Source organism: Microtus pennsylvanicus, chromosome 8, assembly GCF_037038515.1.
Source record: "Microtus pennsylvanicus isolate mMicPen1 chromosome 8, mMicPen1.hap1, whole genome shotgun sequence".
NCBI lineage: Eukaryota > Metazoa > Chordata > Mammalia > Rodentia > Cricetidae > Microtus > Microtus pennsylvanicus.
The window spans coordinates 60,301,479-60,324,019 of NC_134586.1; the positions used below are offsets into that span (position 1 = coordinate 60,301,479).

At 44.8% G+C, this 22,541-nt stretch overlaps 1 protein-coding gene across 1 annotated transcript in view; it reads right to left on the minus strand.

Annotated features, from left to right (window-relative positions):
• Positions 1–16,968, minus strand: part of Add2 (adducin 2) — a 93,960-nt gene extending 76,992 nt beyond the window's left edge. Inside the window, exon 1 of the mRNA XM_075983617.1 lies at positions 16,669–16,968. The gene's annotated coding sequence lies outside the window, so the exon portion shown is untranslated. The remainder of the gene's footprint in view (positions 1–16,668) is intronic.
• Between the last annotated feature and the right edge of the window lie 5,573 nt (positions 16,969–22,541).

Here is a 22,541-nt window from a genome sequence, read left to right on the forward strand (position 1 = left end):
GCCCCAAAAGAAGGGCAGGCCTGCTGGCAGGACTACTCAACCGCAGGGGTAGACAGGGTGGTGGGGAACCTGGGAGCTCCTAGACCATGATTCTAGTTCAAATGAAGTCAGGAGCACCCAGAATGTGGGTGGGGGTGGGGAGAGAGAGGAAGTTTAGAGAAAAGAAGAATGCATCTGCCACTTGGGAAAGCGGAAGAGTGGAGGCCGCAGACTGCCAGGCAGCACAAGGAGATTCGGGGGAGACTTTTGGCTGTCATTTTTAAACCCACACAATTTCCATCAGAGCACTTCCATTTCCAACATGCTCTGCACAAATGCTCCAAGGTTTGAGTGGCAGTGTGTGCCTCCTTCCCATCAGCTCCTATCACTCTCCCACGCTTTTCATTAATGGCCACCAGTGGGCAAGATAAGGCTGAGCAGAGGAATCACCACAGACCAAGATAGAAATAAGAGAAACAGGAGGCTTCTCTCCCAAATTACAGGAAAAACGGGTGCCTTGAGGGAGGGAACCTACCTTTCCTCCTCTCCTGCATTTCACAAGAACCACAAGAGGACCCCTAGGCTTATGTGAACAAAACCAGATCAGGTTCATTGGTCACCTTTTTCTGACTTTTGCACAAGCATGAATCCCAGAATGCCTTCTTAGTTATTGTCCGTGGTTGTTTGAATGAAAATGAAAATGGCCCCCATAGGCTCATCTATTTACATAGTTGGTCCACAGTTGGTAGAACTGTTTGGGAAGGATTAGGAGGTGTGGACTTAATGGAGTAGGCATGCCACTGGGGGTGAACTTGGAGGTTTCAAAAGCCTACATCAGACCGAGTTAGTTACTGTTTTTGTTTGTTTTTTGAGACAGGGTTTCTCTGGAGTTACAGATACTTTTGAGTCACCAAGTGGGTTCTGGGAGCAGAACCTGGATCATCAGCCACAGTAGCCAGTGTTCTTTAACTACTAAGCGACGTAGACCAGGATGGCCCCGAACCCAGAGGATGATACCCAGCCATGATACATATTTCTAAAGATATTTACGCGCTAAAACTATAAAAAACAGAACTTGGGGTAAACTAAAGCAGAGTCCATTTACAACAGAGTGAGGACCTCAGCCCCAGCAGCCTACACAGAGAAAGGACCAGAAACCTTGGATCAGTTCTTGGTCTGAGTGCCACTTTCCTCTAAGGCTACTCTCTGCATCCTCCCTTGGTGCCTCCTGTCAAGCTCCTGCTGCCCCTTTGAAACTAAGGAATGCACCAGCTTTCCTGAGCCTGACACACACACACACACACACACACACACACACACACACACACACACACACACACAGAGAGAGAGAGAGAGAGAGAGAGAGAGAGAGAGAGAGAGAGAGAGAGAGAGAGAGAGAGAAAGAGAGAGAGAGAGAGAGAACGAACAATACCAAATGTAGAGTCATGTAGGAATATCAAATGGCACTGTCTCTTTGGAAACTATTTGTAGTAAGAGTTGAATATGCCATTCCTACAGGTGTAAGATGGAATCTCAGAGTTGTTTTAATTTGCATTTCTCTGATGACTAAGGATGTTGAACATTTCCTTAAGTGTCTTTCAGCCATTTTAGATTCCTCTGTTGAGAGTTCTCTGTTTAGGTCTGTACTCCATTTTTTTATTGGATTATTTGTTCTTTTGATGACCAATTTATTGAGTTCTTTGTATATTTTGGAGATCAGACTTCTGATGTTGGGGTTAGTGAAGATCTTTTCCCATTCTGTAGGCTGTCGTTTTGTCTTTACAGAAAGTTTTACAGAAGCTTTTAAGTTTCAGGAGGTCCCATTTATTAATTGTTTCTCTCAGTGTCTGTGCTACTGGGATTATATTTAGGAAGTGGTCTCCTGTGCCAATGCGTTCAAGTATACTGCCCACTTTCTCTTCTATAAGGTTCAGTGGCTGTCTTTATGTTGAGGTCTTTGATCCATTTGGACTTGAGTTTTGTGCCTAGTGAATAGATATGAGTCTATTTTCATTCATATACATGTTGATGGCCAAGATCAAAAACACTGATGACAACTTATGCTGGAGAGGTTGTGGGATAAAGGGAACACTTCTGCATTGCTGGCAGGAATGCAAGCTGGTGCAGCCTCTTTGGATGTCAGCGTGGTGATTTCTCAGAAAATTAGGAAACAACCCTTCTCAAGACCTAGTAATACCACTTTTGGGTATATACCCAAAAGATGCTCAATCGTACCACAAGGACATGTGTTCAACTATGTTTATAGCAACATTGTTTGTCATAGCGAGAACCTGCAAACAACCTAAATGCCCCTCGACCGAAGAATGGATAAGGAAAATGTGGTACATTTACACAATGGGGTACTACACAGCAGAAAAAAACCAAAAATCTTGAAATTGCAGGAAAATAGATGGAGCTAGAAAACATCATTTTGAGTGTGGTAACCCAGACGCAGAAAGACAAGTATCACATGTACTCACTCATAAGTGATTTTTAAACAGAAAGCAAAGAAAACCAGCCTACAAATCACAATTCCAGAGAACTTAGACAACAATGAGGATACTAAGAGAGATAATACATAGATCTAATCTACATAGGAAGTAGAAAAAGAGAAGATCTCCTGAGTAAACTGGGGGAGGGGAGAGGCAGGGAAGGGAACAGAGAAAAATGTAGAGCTCAATAAAAATTGATGAAATAAAAAATATAAAAAATAATAATAAAGAGTTGAATATGCATACTTCTCTCAAGGTGTTTCCCCAGATAGCTGGGGTCTCAGGTTCACATATAAACCCACATAGGCAGTAGCCTCACACCCACACCAAAACGAAGATTACCCAAGTTCCTTCTATTATTTTGTTTTGGAGACAGTCTCTCACTGTGTAGCCCAAGCTGGTCTCAAATGAACCAGCTCCTTCCTCAGTCTCACAAATTCTGGAATTCAAATAACCTTTAATGGATGCATAGCTAAGAAACTGTGGCAATTCTATCGAAAGGTATATTGCTGAATAAGAAGGCTGTGAAGATGGCTCAGTAGGTACACAGCTTGCCACACAAGCATGATGCCTGAGTTCAGATCCCTAGGACCTACATAAAGCTGGATGTAGTAGTTATATATTCCAGTGTTCCTATGATGAAATGGAAGGAGACTGAAGAATCTTGATTGAAGTGGCAGTTACTTTACTCTGGGTGTTTGTAAAACTCACAGAACTATACATCCAAGGAAGATAAAATCTGACATAGGTATATTAAGCCCAGGCATGTAAATTACAAAGATGGTGTCTAATACAGGAGCCATAGTCTTTATAGTTAGCAACAGAGCAGAGGAACAAAGTGCTTTTGGAGTACAAGCATCCGGGCACACTGCAGTGGCACCAGAACCAGCAAGTGCCACAGATCCCTGCTGGCAGCCCAGCCTTGTATCGGGAAGTCTTGAGAACCTGCCACCCAGAGCCTCACCTTAAACAGCACTCACAGGACCACATGCCAAATCCGCAGCCACCTGGGCTGTTTGATAAGTAGAAACAAATGGCTGACATCTCGAAAAGGCAGGCTGCATTCTTGTGGCCCATCCTAATGCAGCCTCTACCACTTTCCAGGTGTAATGGAGAAACACATGCAGAAACCCTCATATGTCCTTATACACACACACAAACATTAAAAGATAGGATCTGTATATGAGAGCAAACATGATTTCTGTCTGCATCTGGGCCACATCAGTTAATATAACACTTTCAGATCCATTCATTTTCTTGAAAGCTTCATGATTTCATTCTTCTGACAGCTGTATCTGTGGACCTCATTTTCAGTGCCCATTTCAGTTGATAGGCTGCTCCCATTTCCTAGCACTTCAAACACAGCAGAACTGACCACGGGCGAGCAAGTGTCTGTGCTAGGACGTAGAGTCCTTTGAGTTTACACCACAGGCAGAGTACCTGGGTCTCACGGTAGTTCGAGTTTCCATCTTTTTAGACTTCCCTAGTGGCTCCACTAGCTTGCACTCCCACCAGTTGTAAGGGTTCTTGCTTCCTCACATCCTTACCAGGCAGGTCGTGTTTTTTAAACGTTAGCAGGTCCTAACTAGAGGAACACAAAATTACAAAGCAGTTTTAATGCACTGTCGTAGTTAGTTCATTGCTATTGCTATGATGAAACGCCATGACCAAAATCAATATGGGGAGGAAAGGTTATATTTGGTTTACACCTTCACACTGCAGTCCATCACTGAAGGAAGTCCAGACAGAAACTCAAGGCAAGAACCTGTCATCTATTAATCCTCAGGAACACAGACATTTTTCTTAAATGGAATACACAGCTGTTTACCACCGCTGAATCAAGTCTTGCAATTATAAATCTAATTACTAAGGAGGGAAAAAAAAGGAATGAATAAAAAGTCCAAATGAGGTTCTTCAACAGCTTATTGTCAGTATGCATTCGGACTGCCATAAGCACTAAGGGATGTTCTTGGTATTATATTTTAAATACTAGTAGTAAAACATTTCATGGAATGATATCCACCTAATTCCAAATAATTTTTGATATTTAAGCATCATAAAGGCATGACTTTAATCAGTTAAACAAATATATTTTATAACTTAAAATACAATGAGGAAACCTACATGTTTGCTAGATTATTAAGTTACTAATAAAAAGTTACTTCTATAAAAAAAAAAAAAAAAAAAAAAAAGAACCTGGAGGCAGAGGCTTACGCAGAGATCACGGAGGAGTGCTGCTTACAGGCTGACTCCCCATGGTTTAGTTCCTCTGCATTCTTATAGAGAAGCGCCGGCCCAATGGGCTGGGTCCTCCCTCACCAATAGCTAAGTTAGGAAATGTGCTACAGATTTGTCTACAGCCTTGTGGAACCAAGGAGAGGCATAGATAAACCTCATCCTGGACATTCATGATGGAAAACTATAATTGTGGGAGTAGGGAAACTCAAAAGTAGATGTGTAGTGTTTAAAGATGCTAACAGCAGAATTAAAACCACAGCAAAGTTTCCTCTGGGGTGGGCAGGGACAGCTGATCCATATATTACAAGGCCATTACTCCTCTCTGACCTGTGCACGTATGTACCAGGAATAGTAAATTATGCCTTTAATCCCAGCCCTCAGGAGGTAGGAAGACTGGGAGTTTGAGGCAGCCTGATTTACAGAGTGAGACTCTATCTCAAAAACAAAACAAAACAATCAAGCAAACAAACAAACAAAAACATTGAGAGGACAGGTGAAAAAGAAAGAAAAAAAACATCTATTTATAAAGCAACAGAAAGGAAACATGGCATCAGAGGGTTAAGGTGCTGCTGTGTTGCTATGGCAACAGATGTAGCTGATTTAGCACACATGTGAGAGTGTTGGGAAAATGTGGTGTCAGGAGAGAAGATGAACAGATTCTAAATAAGGGGGTGTTGAGATTACCAGCACAGGTGCTGTGGAAAGCCATGCGAAGGAAAGAGCCCAGCCACTTGAGGGACCTGGAATCTCCCACTGTACTGTTTTCTTCAACTGTTCTCCCCCCAATTTTTTCTTTTCTTTTTCTGTTTGTTGTTCTTTTGCTTTGTTTTTGGAGACTGGGTTTCATTGACTAACTCTGGCTAGTCTGGAACATGTTATGTAGACTAGGCTGGCCTTGACTCACAGAGAACTACTGGCCTCTAACTTCTGAGTGCTGGGATTAAAGGCATGTACCACCATGCCCAGCTTCAGATTTTTTTAATGTTTTTATTTTTAAATAATCATACAAGGTACTAGATACCATTGTGGTATTGTTGAGCTGTGCGTTTGTGGGTCTTCTTCCTTCCCTACTTCCTCCACTCCCTGCTACTGCACCTTGCTTGTAGCACTGCCCACACCTTGTTTTCCTCTTTCGTGTCCCATGGGAACCTAGGCCCCACCCCATCCTTCCTCATCACTCTTGGTCTCCTTCCTAGGTTTCTAGACTTTACTTCCATTTATACTTGTTTGCATATATACACGTACACTGTAAAGGGCCAGATCCACAGATGAAGGAAAACAGTTTTTGTCTTTTCTGAGTTTGGACCACCTTGCTTAATAGTATACTTTTCAGATCCACCCATTTTCCTGCATATTTCATTTTTCTTCACTGCCAAATAACATTCCATTGTGTGTATGCACCACATTTTCATAACCCAACCGCATGCTGATGGACATCTGGGCTGGTTCCATTTCTGGCTATTGTGACTGAAGCAACATGGATGTGCAAGTGTCTCTATGGTAGGAGATGGAGTCCTCTGGGTAAACACCCAGGATCACTGTAGAGCTTTTAAATAAAATTAAAAAAAAAAACAACAGATATTTTTGGGGCCCCATGTTGAATAAAGAGTACAAGATTGCTGAAAATTAAACTCATAAAATAATTAGGGGAAAATAGCCCATAGCTAAATAAAATTGTCTTCATGAAGTCTCCATACACTTTAATGTTTAAGAACTCTATTCTTTGAGAAAAACAATTTATTGGTGACATTCAAATGCATTGAATGGATTTTTTCCCTTCAATGAAAAGATTCACAGTGGAGCATAGATATTTAACTCCCCTTTCTGAGCACCACATAAACTGCTAAAGGAATGTAAAAATAGGAACAAACTCACATCCCTTCGGGTTACCAGGAAGCGAGGCAGGAACTGTGGGGGACTGACATCTTTGCAACATGGTTCCTCCCACCCAGGAACACCACATTCTGTTTCTTAAGTCAATATTGGTAGTTCACATTTTCTGTGAAAACTGCCCATTTTGTCAAGAGCTTGCACACGGAATCAGACAACTCAACACACCTGCTATTTTTAACCCTCTCCCTATTGTTCCATATGCTGCCTCCAGCATTTCGAATTTGCGCCTTTTTGTCCTAATTAGCCTTGCCAAAAGTTTGTGTATTTTACTGACTTTCTGAAAGAGAACTTGCTAGACACAAAGTCGGAGAGGGACTGTGAGAAGGAAGAGGGAGACCTCAGGACAGGTGCAGATGTGGGAGCAGAGGAAGAAGAAGACAGGTACATTCTCTGATGGGGGAGGGACTGTGTGGAGGAAGAGGGAGACCTCAGGCACATTCCCTGAACATGGGAATGAAGAGGAGTCCCTTTCTGTTTCAAAGATCAATTGTGGGCCTAGGGAGGCTGAGTTGGTGGGGGGTGAGGCAGGCAGGGAGGACATCCTGAGCTTCCCATGCTCCAGCTAAGAGCATCAGGGGCCAATGAGACCCAAGAGACCCTAGCCAGCATGCCAAGAGAGATGGACGCAACCATGTTGGCATAGAAACTAGAGTCTAGCTGGGTCTATTGGAGCTAGACCTGGAGTCACTTCTAGGAGCTAAGAGTTTTCCCTGTGGACCAGCCTTATGGGGGAGGGAGGAACCCTATGATCTCTCTGTCCAGGCTGCAATGTGTCCTCTCTATCATCTGAATTGCTCCCTCTTTGTGAAAAGCCCAAGATGACCACAAGCCCTGACTGGCCTTCTGTGAGCATAATGGATATGGTTCAGGGTGTCGAGCAGTCCTCAGAACTGTCACTGAGAAAAGCCAGAGGGATTTGCTATCTGGCCTAGTAAGATTTTCTTACTTCCAGGCTGGGCCTAGGGAAGACCGTGGAGGTATTAAGTGAACTTTTCTTTGAGGCAGCTACATTCTAAGTGTGGAGCTTGTGGGATGAAGGTCTATGTCAGCCCCAGTGTGTCAGTCATTGTGATTGTTTGAATGGAATTGGACCCTTTATGGGGTCTCATAGGGAGTGGCACTATTAGAAAGTGTGGCTTTGTTGGAGTGGGTATGGCCTTGTTGGAGGAAGTGAGCCACTATGGTGGCAGGTTTTGAGGTTTCCCATGCTCAGGATACCGCCCAGTGTCTCAGTCGACTTCCTGTTGCCTTCAAGATGTAGGACTCTCAGCCACTCCTCCAGCACCACATCTGCCTGCACACCATACACCCTGCCATGATGATAATGGACCTAACCTCTGAACCTGTGAGTGAGCCCTCTCAATTAAATATTTTCCATATAAGAGTTGTTGTGGTCATGGTTTCTCTTCACAGCAATAGAACCCCAAGACAGCCGTGCTTACCCCTGCACCAAGCATCATTTGTTAGTGAAGCTATTTTTAGCTGCCTCAGCTGATAACAATTGACCTTGTCACAGCTGCTAGGTTACAACTCAGCATGCTGTAACTCTCTCTGATCATCAAAACATGGGTCCACCAATCCACTTTAAAGAGCTAGTAAAGTTTTGTGACTTCTACCCTCACCCTTGACCCACCGACTGTGCCACACTGAGCACTGAACCTGTGGATTGCTCTAGAAGTCAATTACACTTCTCCCCCATCACATGCAACAGGAGGACCTGTGTTAAATACCCAGAACCCATATGAATGCCAGATGTGCTGGAACATGCTTGCAATCCCTGTACTCGGAAGGAGAATGATACTTGGGGTTCACTGACCAGCCAGCCTAGCCTACTTGAGGAGTTCCAAGCCAATAACACTTCTTGTCTCAAAAGACAAGATGAGAAGCTCATGAATAACAACATCTCTAGTTGACATCTGACCTCCATAACGTGGAACACACATCCACAAACAAAAATCATGAAACTGGAGAAATATCTCATTATGAGAGAACTTGCCTAGCATGCCCAACCAGAAACTAATACCTCATGACATGATATTAAAAGGAGCCATCCCAGTGGTACAGATACCGCAGTCTACGAAGATAAAAATGGGGCAACTATGAAAGCATAAGAGCAGTAAGTTTGACAAGCTTTGCTTGGGGATCCCAGTTACAGAAGAAAACAAGTAAGTAGTTCCTATAAAAGACAGGTGAGTGGTTACCTGTAGGCAGGAGGAGGAAATAGGATCAGTAGGAGCACAGGGCTCATGGCTAGCAATGTCCTTTGTTAATCTGCATAGTGGTCACTCTGCATTCATTTTAGGACTGTTAAGTTGTACCTTAGTCCATGTACTTTTCAATGTTTTAAGGTTTATTTTTATTTTATAGTTATGTGTATAAGTGTGTGTGTGTGTGTGTGTGTGTGTGTGTGTGTGTGTGTGTGTGTGTGCACGCACGAGTGTGCGTGTAAGAGTCATGACCATGGAGGCCAGAAGAGGGCATCAGATCCCCTGGAGCTGGAGTTATAGGTGGATGTGAGCCACCCTATGTAGGTGCTAGGAACTACTTGGGTCTTCTACAAGAGCAGTATACACTCTTAACTACCAAGCCATCTCTACAGCTGCCATGATCCATCTCCCCAACACCAAGTTTGTTCTGTTTTATGAAGATAGTAATCATATCTTCCATAATTCAGAAATTTCTAGAACCCTAGATGATGAAAAACAATATGTAGAGTATTGAGGTGAAAAGAGTTTGAGGAGGAATTACAGAAGTATTACTGTATGAAGGGAACATAAATTCTTACACAAGCAAGAAACAATACGTTACATTGTCTGAAAAAAATCCAAAAAAGTAGTAGAAGTAAAGATTGCGTACAGGAAAGAGAGTGAGCACAGAAGTTATAACTCAGTCCAGATATTGTGAGCACAGTCAGGAGGTCAGTATGGACAGATGCACTTGGGATTAAAAATCAAGCAGCTGTCAACTAGCCATAAAGCCAAGAGCTTCCTAAGGTCAGAAGTTAAGTGTGAGTGACGGAAGTAGGAAAGAAATTAAAGTAGTAAATCTCTCATCGCTTGATTCAGAACACACATACACGCAAAATTTCAAGTAAGACTAGCAGCAAAATAACTGCAGAGACGCAACCTCTTTGATTCCAGGAACAAGGAGGCCTAAGGCTGCATTTAGGGACGAGAGTGAAGGAATGAGTCTGCAATTTTTTTAGTATAGCATGAAATTTAAGAACAACAAATCTGTCACATACAATAAATATTAATGTTTACTAATATTGGTCAGAAAAAAAATCCAATTATGTTGTTTTAAAATAGGTAAGCGCTAAGGTGCAGTTCTGTGCAAGTGAATGTACTGAACACGGATGAGGTCCAGGACTCATTGCTAAGCATGAAAGAAAACACAAAAGGCAAAAATCAAAATGACATGGAAAAGCCAGGTATGGCAGCTCACACCTGTTATCCCAGCATACAGAAGGCTGAGGTGGGGGTGTGCTAGCTCAAAGTCAGCCTGAGCTAACAAAACTAAAAACAACCCCAAAAATGACATGGGAGAAGAAATTTTGAAGATTAAAATAGCAAGTACCATATTGGGGAAATAATTTTTAAGGCGGGGTCCTGGTTTCATTATCACACAGTAAAATTTAAGACAAAATGAAGCATACAATGAAAAAAAGACCTTTGGGATAAAGATTCAGTCTACAACGAGACAGGAGAATCACAAGTTTTGTGTGTCAAGAAAATTAGGTTCCTGGAGTTGTGTGGATTTAGCCCGGAAAGCCTCCTTTCAAGAAGTCCCAGGCTGGGTGGCCAGGACCCTACACAGCATCCCAGGATGGGCAGTGCCCCCTATAGCTCCTCAGGCTGGGCAGCCAGTGTCCCACACAGCACCCCAGGCTGGGTGGCCAGTGTCCCACAAAACACAGTAGTAGAGTGTTTGGTACCACTAAGCAGTTGGTTACCACTATGTTTGTTGTCCAAGATGATCTACTAGCCCACCCTATCTCTAAGTTCTGCATACAGATTCAACCAACCTCACAATGAAATGAAAGAATTGGGGCTGGGGAAATGGCACAGAAGAGTGCTTGTTGATCTTATGGAAGACCCAAGTTTGGTTCCCAGAACCGTCAGGCAGCTCATACCTGCCTTAACTCCAGCTCCAGGAGATCCAATACCTTTTTTTGGTCTCTTGGGGCACTTGCATAAATGTGGTGCACATTAACTCATGTAGGCACACAGACATAAAAAAGAATTACATAAAAATGTGCCTCTTGTAGTGACATTTCATTTGTATTTTAATAAGTAAATCTTGCCTGAAGATCAGAAAGTAAAAGAGCCACCATGGTCAGCCTTACAGACCAGGCAGTGGTGACACAAACCTTTAATCCCAGTAGCCACACTATTTGCCATAGAAACTGAACAGAAGTAGCACACACCTTTAATCCCAGTCCTGGAGAGAAATAAAATGTGAGGAGACAGCTCTCAGACAGTCTCATTCTAAGGATTCCTGGAGGCAGGATCACTATTTCTGACTAGGGCAGAGGTAAGAGCCAGTGGCTGCTTTGTTTCTCTGACCTTCAGGTTGAACCCCAATATCTGTCTCTGGGTTTTTACTAATCGTGATACAGCCTCTACCACACAAGCCAGCTGTCTCACTGTGGGTACAGATCCAAAGAAAATAGCACCATCATATCCATCATAACAAAGACTCCTTCCACCCACACCCATCACAGCGCTCTTCACAGTGGCCAACATAAGAGCCAACCTAGTTGCCCAAGCACAGACAAATGGTTAAAGAAAATGCTACATGCACACACTACGGGGCATTATTCAACCACAAAAAGGAATGGTGTCCTATCGTCTGCTGCTAAACAGACAGGACTAAGGGCATCATGTAAAGTGAAGTAAGCAAGACTCAGAATGTCCCATATGTTCTCTTAGGTGCCTCATTAGGATATTGTCATCTTTTTCTTCTTTTTATTTTTTTGAGACAGTGCCTCTTGTAGCCCAGATTAGTCTCAGTCTCAGACTACGTAGTTGAGATGACCTTGAACTACTGGTCCTTCTGCCTCTGTCTGCCCAGTGCTAGGATTACAGGCATGTATCAGCCCATACCTGGTCTATGCAATGCTGATGATCAAGTCCACTTTCATGCTTGTTAGGCAAGGATTCTGCCAACTGAGCCACTTCCCCAACCCTTGGTGTCTTTAAGAAAAGACGTTAGAATGCACACTAGTGACTTTCAGAGGCTGGAATGTGTGACTTGGAGAGGACTTTAAAGAAACAGATACTCAGACACGACTGATATGAGGATTAAGCTCTGGTTTCCATGGCACCATGAGGGGATGACAGCTTGCAGCAACCTATTCCAAGTTTCACGAGTAGCTGAAAGACGGGGCTAGAAGGCTGCAAACGTAAAGTCATGAGAGGGTGGAAGCAGTGACTGCCTTTGTTTTGTCATGACACATTGTAGACATGTGTGGGAACCCTGCAGTGAGCCCACAAAGAAGCATGGTAGTGCATGATGACCAAAACTGAAAGGCCTCTCAAGAGCTGAACATCAACTATGTTGATTCAATAATTATTCACTCCATATATAGAGCAATTCACTGCACCATACTCCATAACTTAATATAATTAATAATTTTGAAAACTAGATAGACGGATAAGATTGTTGATAAATTAGTTTTAATCGATACCACTGAACTTTTGTTTTCACTTTCTGCAAGCTTTTTCCACGTGGTTCATCTGAGAATCAAGGCCAGAGTAACTCTGGCCTCCCTTGCCGTTCCATGGGTATCATCTGAGTGTGAGGAACTTGGGTGTGGTGGTTGAAGACAACAGTCATGCTTATTTGTACCTCAACAATCCTATCTGTGTCCTGGAACATAGTTCAGAAGGCTTCAATGGGACATAAATCCCTCTTGAAGGGAAACAATGCTTCTCAGGGACTCAAGGGCAGCCTAGTTGGCACTCTCAGTAAAACATGACTTGAATATGCTTATTCTCATGATTCTTAAGTAACTAAAATGCCAGTAGGGTCTGTGAGATGTCTCAGTTGGTAAGGGCACTTGCCATGCAACAAGTATGATGACCTGAATTCCATCCTTGGGCCCACATGTTGAAAAAAGAGAACCGACCCCCACTAGCTGTTCTCTGACCTATACATGTGGACAGTGGCATATATGTACACAGATACATACACTAACACATGCACTAAAAGCATATGTAATAAACATTTAAAGCCAAAACAAACAAGGTATGAAGGTTTATGTCTGTAATCCCTATATTTGGGAAGCTGAACCTGGAGTATTGCTACAAATTTGAGATCATCCTGCTGCTGCCCAAGTCAGTGAGTCAGACCAGCCTAGCCTATAATGTGGGGGAACTGTGTCTCAAAAACAAGAGCAAATAAATGAACAAAATAATACGACAGTTAAATTTTAAACTGTCTCACACAATTCTGATTTACTGAAATGAGTAATAGAGTCTTGATGAAAACTAAACACCATTCCGATTTTAACAATGGTGGGCGTGGTGGTTCAAGCCTGTAATCCCATACTGCAGAAGGATTGTTTGAGGCCAACCTGGGCCACATAGTAGGTGTGGTCTAGTACTACAAGGTTGCTGTCTCAAAAGCAAAACAATGGGGAAATGATGCCTCGGGTCATTTCTGTCCTCATTGTCATTTTCTGCACTTGACTTTGACAGTAGCAATACAGACACGGCTCTCAGCATGCCTACAAAACAATGCTAATAGCCCCTGAACACACAGCCACTTGAAGATAATCAGATATAATTTAAAATTCTGCCACCAAGTCACCCTGGAGTGCCTACATAAACTGGCTGCCGTTTCATTTTACAATAATAAAAATAGTCACTGCTAATGTCTAAGGAGTGTCACTCTGTGTCCCGAGATTCCCATGTGTAAAACTCAGCAGTTCTTAGGAAAGCAGCATCATACACTTAGTCTCTTGTTGTCATCAGAGAGGCAAATTAACTGTTCAAATTCTCACAGCTAGTAAATACAACCTCTAGGTAGCTGAGCCCCACGTCACCATCCGACCCACTTGCCTGCGTGTGAGGTACTCAAGGATGGTCAATCCATCCATCTGCAGTAACGGAAATCATTCCAGTTATTCGAAAATCAACAGGTGCAACTTCTACATCACAGTTTCACCTTGTAAGTTGCTACTAATAAATGGCTCCACGTTGGCTCATGGAAAGGTGTATTTGGCATGACCCTCTCATTCCTTACCAATGGCAGTCATCATCAGGAGCTGTTCCTCGAGCCTGGCTGACCTATGTAAAGCCTGTGCAGACCAGCCTCTTTCTCCCTTACATTCTATTCAAATGCCCCTCCCTTCACCTATGCTGTGACTGATTGATTCATCAGGCCTGTGCCCTGCTCTAACAGGGCAATGCACAACCAAAGCCTGGCCCCAAGACAATCTGAAACACATTTCTCGTTACAATTAGCTAAGATTATCACTACGATAAAGCAATTCATTTTAGAGAATACATAGGCCCTGGAAATGTATATACCCTCAGACCAAGTTCTCCGTGTGCCTGCCAAGGAGAGAATGGAGCACCTCATCCCACATGCTGTGTCTGGGAATGGGGCCTTCCTGGTCCTAGAAAACAGAATGACCCTGCTCCCCTGCTCCTCTTAAGAAGTTTTGTTTCATACTCAGGAGGAGTGATGTTTTGTGTTTATCCAGAACAATGCTTATCACAATTTGTAACGATGCGCTTGAGATATTCTTTATGATTATGCTTTCTTGCATGTGTCCTGAAATGCTATCAGGGTGGATCCATGGCCATCTATGTCACCTCTTTGTTTCCAGAATTTCTCATCAAATCAGGGATCTAGTAGGTTCTTATGAATGTTCACTGAATAAATAATGACTTAATATGTTTACAAATAAAACACAGACATGTGGGTGGTCAACTACCTTCCCCCTGAGTTTCTGGAAGTTTCCGCAGCTGCCTTTAATTCTATCTTGCTTCCTTTTTCCTATCCTAGGCTACCTTGTTATGTTTTATAAATCCTTGTAAACTCTCTCAGATCCCTTGTGAAACAAGGTAGGAGTTAAATAAATGTATTTTTCAATATCATATATATATATATATTTAAACCTTAACATAAATCCTCTGCCAACACACACACACACACACACACACACACGACCATCTGTACACTTTAAAAATAGCTGTGGTTTATCTGAGCCTCATTGTGCAAGCCTATCATCCCATCATTCAGAAAACTGAGGCAAAAGGATGGTGAATTTGAGGCCAGCCTGGATACATATTGAGAACTTATCTAAAAAATATTTAAGGATCTAAACTTCGCTATCTCCAACAAAATAGTAATGTTTAAAGTGAGCTCTACCCCAAACCCAGGACCCATGAGCATAATACATGGTTCAGCAATACATATGGGGCAAACCCACTTCTAATCATACTGGGTGATTTGATGGACAAGAACATGGGGTTTGCAATGAAACTGTTGTAGATTTTGGATCAAAGAATGATTGATCTGTGGGCTTTCAAAATGTATGGTGCCATCTTCACAGTGAAGAGCTTTTGCACTATTTGTGCCCTAGGTAGGGAAGAGAGAGGGTGCTAGGCAGAGAGAGACATCTGTCCACTTTACATAATGAAGGACAGAAGGCAGACACACTGGGCTGGGGGTCTAGCTCAGTGGTAGAGCATTGCTTACTGTGCCCAGGGGTTCTATTCCCAGCACCACAAAGTAATGTTTTGAAAAGAACAAAAACTATTCAATAGTCCACCCCCTAGCCCCGCTATAATTTCTGACATGTAATCCCTGTGCTAGTAGGGAGGGGTGTTGCAAGTCTGACATGTTGGCTGCTTTCTACGGCCTAAGTCATTTAAGGCACCTTTGCTGAGTGTTGGCCAGGTATTCTTTCCATAAGGGAAACATAACTTTTAAATACCATTTGTGCAAGTACCGCTCAAAGCACAAGTCAGGCACATGAGAGCCCCAACCGGCTCCAATGCAGTGAAAGGAGCTGAGCCACCATCTCTCTGTCCCTTTTCTCTAGCAAGGATGGAGAACCAGTCCTTCCTTGCCTGTAGTCAAAAATCTCCACACAGGAACCTAAGATTTGATTTCTATTATTCATAAGTTCATTTGAGACACTTAGCTCTTGATGACAAACTGCCAGAGGAGGAGTGGGCATGAAGAGAGGGGTGGTAATGATTTGTGTGTCATAAAGACGATTTTTTAAAGGATTTGACAGAGTGTGGGCTGTGACTTGCTTTTTCTATGTTTGTCTATCCACTTCTGACAGGGGATGGCGAGTAAGGGTAGAAAAGGGAAGAAGCCTGAAAAGCCAGACAATAGACCAGTTGCAGGCCTGACTGGCATCCTTAAAGCAGTTGCTCTGCCCTACCCCGCCCTCCCTTCCCCCAACACCTGGCAGGCTGTGGTTGTGATTTCAAAACAAGTAACTACTGGCCCCTGGACCCAGTGTGGCCTTCTCTGTTTCTCCCTGAGGTGCAGAAGAGGAGGAAAGGAGGAAACACGAGAGAAAGGAAAGGTGGGCGCTAAAGATGAACTAGCTCGTAGCACCTCCGCAGGGACAGTGGCCTTCCCTACTCCACCCCCAAAGCTTTGGGACAACATAAAAACCCAAACTCTAAGCGTCCAGGTGTCAGTCTCCCATCCTCTGCATCTGCTCTACCAGTCCCATTGCATGCATGCATGCAGGCAGGCAGGCAGGCGCATCTTGTGAATCTGGACCCCTGTGCGCTCAGCTGAGCAGGCGCGCATCCTCCCTGAATCCGGCAGGGCGGCGGCCCAGGAGGCCCTCAGAGAAGGCTACACCAACAGGCATAAGGGACCCAGGAATACCCTATGTCCGCAAGCAGGCCTATCTCCAGAGCTCAGTGTGACAGATCCGCAGAGCGGCAGGTGTACCCAGGCGCCTGCTCCTGCGCGGGCGCAGCCACTCCCCAGCTGCAGCGGAGCTCGCCGTCATTCTGTGGCTCCAGCATCCTGGGGATCCGCCCGCCGCGGTGCCCACCCTGCTCCTTCTTTAGTGCCCTACCTCGCACGCGGCAGCCTCGCATCCATCCCCAGCTGCCCCAGCACTGCTGGGCGGCGTTCCTCGGCTCTGAGACCCGCTTCCCTCGCGCACAGCTACTCCGCTGCTTGGCGCTTCCCGCGCATCCTGCAGCTCTGGACAAAGGCCCTAGATCCGCGTCCCCGTGGCCAGCGCTGCAGTCAGAGTCAAGTCCAGAGCCCGCAGGAGGCTGGAAGAAGTGCGAGCTCCCAGCAGTGCGCGCTGACAAAGGGCCGGATGAGTGCGCAGCGCCCCCTCCAGAGCCCGGCTCACTGCAGCGTCCCCGCCCGCCCGCGCCCTGCAGCAGCCAGGGCCCAAAGCAGAACCTGCCACTCTGGAGAAGCCCCAAACAAGCCACGTTTGTCTCACACTGGGGGTATATTTTATTTTTATTTAGGGTCTCAGAAGGACAGCTTGCCTTTGGAAAGTAACTTTCAGTGTTACTAGCTAGTGACAACTGGATCACTGAATTCCTAACCAGATTATCCCGGATTCTAATTCTGACCCCATCTTCAACTAGGCTGGGGGCTCACTCCTGCAACATGCACTTCCTCTACCTCCTTTGGCCCCTTGCATGCCTCCCTATCTCCTCCCTGGAGAGACCCCAGAGCTGAGTGGGAAGCCACCTTTAGACCTGCCACTTCCCAGCATTGTGACCTTGAGGACCCCACCCGACTCTGTGAGCCTGTCCATGCTAGAAAGTGACCTGAATCTAAGGTATTTGTCACCTGGGCCTTTTCTAATGCTTGTAGCGGGATTGGAAAGTAGGCTGTCACAGGCAGTCGGAGTCCTGCACCTCCACCCTGCTTCCTCCCAAACCCCCTAAATGCTATTCACTTCCAGAGCTTTTAGAAACGTGCCTATCAAAATGATCAGCCTCCAAAAAAGCCTCTGGCCGCTGATGTCAAACCAGGCTGGGTCAGCCCCTCACTTCTGAAGTTCCCAACAGCAACCCTCAGGATCCCTGCAGAGTTAGGCAGTGCCCAGGAATGGGCATTTGTGTACATGTTGAGGTTGGGGATGTGCAGGTGCACATGGGAACATGCATATATGAAGGCTGGAAGTTGGCCTCAGGTGGTTTCTATCACAGACAACCTTATTTTACAGCATCTTTCATTGGATTTGGAAGTTGCTGTCTTGGCAAGGCTGACTGGCCACCAGTAGCACAAACATGGGAACACATGGTGTCATGTTTGGCTTTTACTTCGATGTGGGGGATCAGGACTCAGGTTCTCATGCTTGCTCAGTAAACATCTTACCGACCCACTCCCACTGTCCTACTGACATGTTAGCTTGACATAGTCTAGGGCAGTGTTTCTCAACCTTCCGAATGTTGACACTTTTTAATACAGTTCCTCACATTATGGTGACCCCCCTTCCACAACCATAAAATTTATTTCGTTGCTACCTCATAACTATAGTTTTGTTACTGCTATGAATAGTATAATAACAATTATCTGGTATGCAGGGTATCTGGCATGCGACCCCCATGTTGAGAGCTACTGTTCCAGAGTCATTTGAGAAAAAATACCCCACTGACGGACTGCCCAGATCAGGCGGCCTGTGGTAATGTCTGTGGGCTGATTTTCTTGGTTGTTAATTGGTGTAGGAAGGCTCGGACCACTGTAGGCAACACAATTCCCTTGCCAGGTGGTCCTGAACTATATAAGAAAGCTAGCTGACTGAATGAACCAGCCAGCAATATTTCTCCATGGTTTCTCCTTCAGGCTCTTGCTTGAGTTCCTCTCCTGGCTTCTCCCAATAGATTGTGATCTGAAAGTGAAGACCAAATAAATCCTTTTCCCCCAAGTTGCTTTTGGTTGTGGTGCATGTTATAGCAATACAGTGAGACTAGAACATTTACCAAGCTATCTCCCTCACCCACAAAAACAAGTACTCGGATGATTCCCTTGCATGCAGGTATAGGAGAATAGGCATTCTAGGGCTAGGACAGAGTGCTTGCTTGGGACACATGAGGTCTGAAGTTCCAGTATTTGGCAATACAGAGGTAGGGTTGGAGGGGACTGAGGCAGTGTGGAAAGACCCATAACAACCAGGACAGCCCTCAGGCATGTGATTCAGATGTCAGGATAACTGTTTCTCTACAGTTCTCCCTAAACCCACACACCATGCCTCTGGTCCCCACACCTCCTCCACCTCCACAGCTTCTCATACATTTTCATGTTGATTTTTCTCTGCACTGAATCCCAACAACAGAAGAAACCACAAGGGTGAGCTCTCCCCTCTCTGGTACCTGTGTCCAAAGCTCTACCACCAAGGAAGTATGAAGTAACATGCCCCATGAGAACTCCAGGGAATCCGGGGGCATCTTTTTAAAATCCCATGAAATGAAAGATAAAGCAAGCTCCCTTCCTGAACAGACTCTCAACAGGGAACAGGGACCATTTCCTAAACCCTCCCAGCCATCTCTGTTACACCAAAATCTCTCTTTTTAGGACACTGGTTTTCTCAAATTAATAGCAGGCCCTCCTGGCTCCCAGCACTGCCTGAAGGATCGCCTCTTCACTGAAGAAACTGAAGCAGAGTAGTTAGGTAACTTAGCCAAGACCACACAACTAGTACAAGGCAGAGCCAGAATTTTAAACCAAGCACACTGCCCCAGAGCTTGTGATGGCCTCTACTTCCCAACAGGAACAAGAACAGGCTTTCTGAAACTGAACTAGAAGCTGGCCGTCATAGACTATGTCTATAACCCAAGCAGTTAAGAGGCAGAGGCAGGAGGATAACTGAAAGTTTGAAGCCACAAATTTGAAACCAGCCTGAGCACAATATGAAGTTCAAGGCCACAGAGTGAGACCCTGCACCCTCTCCCAAACGCAGAACTGGAACAACGTGGTGACTGCTCTCCCTGACTCACAGAGAGAGACCCTCCTTCCCTAGCCACCACAGCATTTTCACAGCAGGAAATAAAATGAGTCGCTCCTCTCCGAAGACTTCAGGACTTGTTCAAATGTATGACAGGAAGCAGGAATTGCTTCAATTTTGCATCGGCAGCCTGAAATCTCCACTGATGTTGCAGGCATTTTCACTCAATTCTGAAGTCATGTTAAAACCCAATCACATAGAGATGTTGTTGATGCCAGCTGTCACAGAAGCACCCTGAGACCCCAACATGCCTGGCCATCTTTAACCAGGGATGAAAGAAAAAGCTCTGGACACCTTAGGTCAGACCTGGAAGCCAATGCACTTTAAAGTTTGATTTTAGACATATTTTCATTAAGATAATTTCTCAGCTCCAAGTCTTTTTAATGTCTGTCAACAGTAGCCTTAGGGAGAGGAGATGGCAGTGCAGCAGGCACATGGCACTTCGATATGTAGCTTCTAAGATGGCCTCAAGGATCCCTATCCTGCTGGGATTCATCCCTGAGTTGTGGCAGGACCAAACACCTTGACCAAGCTTACAGTCCATCAGCCAGGGAAGTCAAGGTAGGAACTCAAGGTAGGAACCTGAAGGCAGGAACCAATGCAAAGTCATGGATGAGTACTGCTTACCAGCTTGCTCTTCACGGCTTACTCAACCTTTCTTATACCACTCAGGACCATCTGCCCAGAGGTGGCACCACTACCAGTGAGCCGAACCCTCCCATATCACTCATTAATCAGAAAAATGGCCCACGTGTCCTTCATCCCCAGTGACTCTAGCTTGTGTCAAGTTGACAAAATAGCAACCAGCCCAGACACCATCTGTGGTTCCAGACATAAGAGTCTTCTCCTGTGGTACTCTCTTGGTTGCCTTCCTAGCATGTGCTTTCGTTAGGTAAACATATTGGGAAGGCCTGCATGGCAGAAAGCTGAGGGTAACACCAGATGCTAGAGGCAGACCCTTGGTCCAAAAGCCCTAGAGTAAATGAATTCTGCCAATAACCATGTGTGTATAAAGGCAGACCCTTCCACAGTGGAGCCTTCATATGAGACCCGGAGGCAGAGGACCAGGTGAGACCACATTCACACTCAATTCCCAACCCTCAGAAACCGTGAGGAGTTTAATGTGTTGCTCTAAGTGTGGCACTCTGTCATTCACATGAGAACGGATAACCACTGCAGAGTCCACATCTACTCCCCCCCCCCAACTTGCTATCTAGAAGCCTTCTTCCGGACATGCTGGGGGGTCAGCTCCCTGAGATCAGCCCCTCACTCCTGAGTATTGGAAAGACACCAAGAGGCACCTTCTACACTCTGTCAGCCATCTGCCCCACAGTAGTCACCCGCTTGGTACCAATCTCTCAGGGCTTTCTCCTCTTCCTCCCCTGTGGGGGCTTTCTGAGCTTGTCTCAGTTTACCCTCAGATACAACCACATACTGCTAAAGCAATTTGTTGCTACCAAAATTGAAGGCAGGCATTTCCCTGAGATATAATCTCCATAGTTTTGTAGGCCAAGTCTGAATGGCCCTGTATGCTGTAAGATTCTCAACTAGTCACTAATAACAAACAATGGCAGGACAGCTATCACACCACCATCAATGGAATGCCAACCTTAACACAGCAAAAAGAACTACACCAGAAACTGTTTAAATAAATCTCTCCCAAACCATGAAATGATCTAATTCCTGCTCAGACTAGGTACATGGCTTCTCAAGGCTCATGCCCAATTTCCATCAATAAACAGGTAGCTTCAGTCACCAGGGAACCTACCCCAGCCCCAGAAGCTAACAATGTGACCCCCATGCCTGCCTCAGCAGATGGTCATGGGTTTCATGCTGATCCTGCCTCCCTGCATCCCTGCATCCCTAGGAATGTTGCTAGGTTTGCACAGCCCATTCTGACCCCCTCTAAATCCTCTAAATCATCTCTGCCAGCTCCAGGAATTCCATTTACCAGATCCTCTCTGAAGGCAAAAGGAGGAATTCCACCTGTGCAAAGCAAAGCTGACAAGGCCACAACCTACCTCCTGAACCTCTGAAAGGATACTTCAGTCTAGAGGGCCTTGATAACTGCCAGCAAGTGTGTTCAATCAGGGGCCCAGGAGTATTATGGAACCCTATACAGTCGCCCCTCTAGGTAACCTGGGCTGAAACCTAAGAATCCTGTGGTCAAATAATAGCTAGCTCAAAGGGACTGTGGAGGTGACCCAATGAGTAAGAGTGTTTGCTTTATAAACAGGAGAACTTGATGTAGAGTCCCCCATACCCAGCATTAGTGGGTTGGAGACAGGCAGACTGATGAGACCTCACAGAACAGTGCCTACCTACCTTGCAAAAGTTCTGAGTTTGAGCTCTGGTGTCACATAAACTGAATGTGGTAGTATATTCTGTAATGCCAGTACTGAGATAATGAAGGAAAGTGATCAGAAGTTCAAGGCCAACCTGGGCTACCTGAGATCCTGTCTAAATACAAGCAAGCAAGCAAACACCTCTTTTTACATTTCAGTGCATAATAAATCCTTAATTAAATTAATGGACTCCTAGAATGCACCTGCACAGAAATAGTGCTACTTACAATCCAACTCAGAAGTCATTCCTGACAGCAGGCACATACTCAGTGAGTCAAAATATCAAATATGCACTATGCTCTTTATTCACAGAAGTGCCATGCTCTTGGCTAGATAAAAAAACCAAACAGTGCTAGGCATGATGGCATGCATCTGAAATCACAGAACTCAAGAGGCTGCAACAGGAGGATCACGAGTCTGAGGCCAGCCTGGGCTACACTACAAGACCTTACCTCAAACAAAACAAAAACCAACCAACAAAACAAATGAAAAACCCAGAAAAAAAATTAAATATTTTTTCCTTTTTTTCTGAAACAAATTTAGTACCTGCTGTCCTTGGAAAATAAGGATCTCATCCATATACATTTGCTGAGGTGCTGCTAACTCAACCTGTTCCACCACTACCCA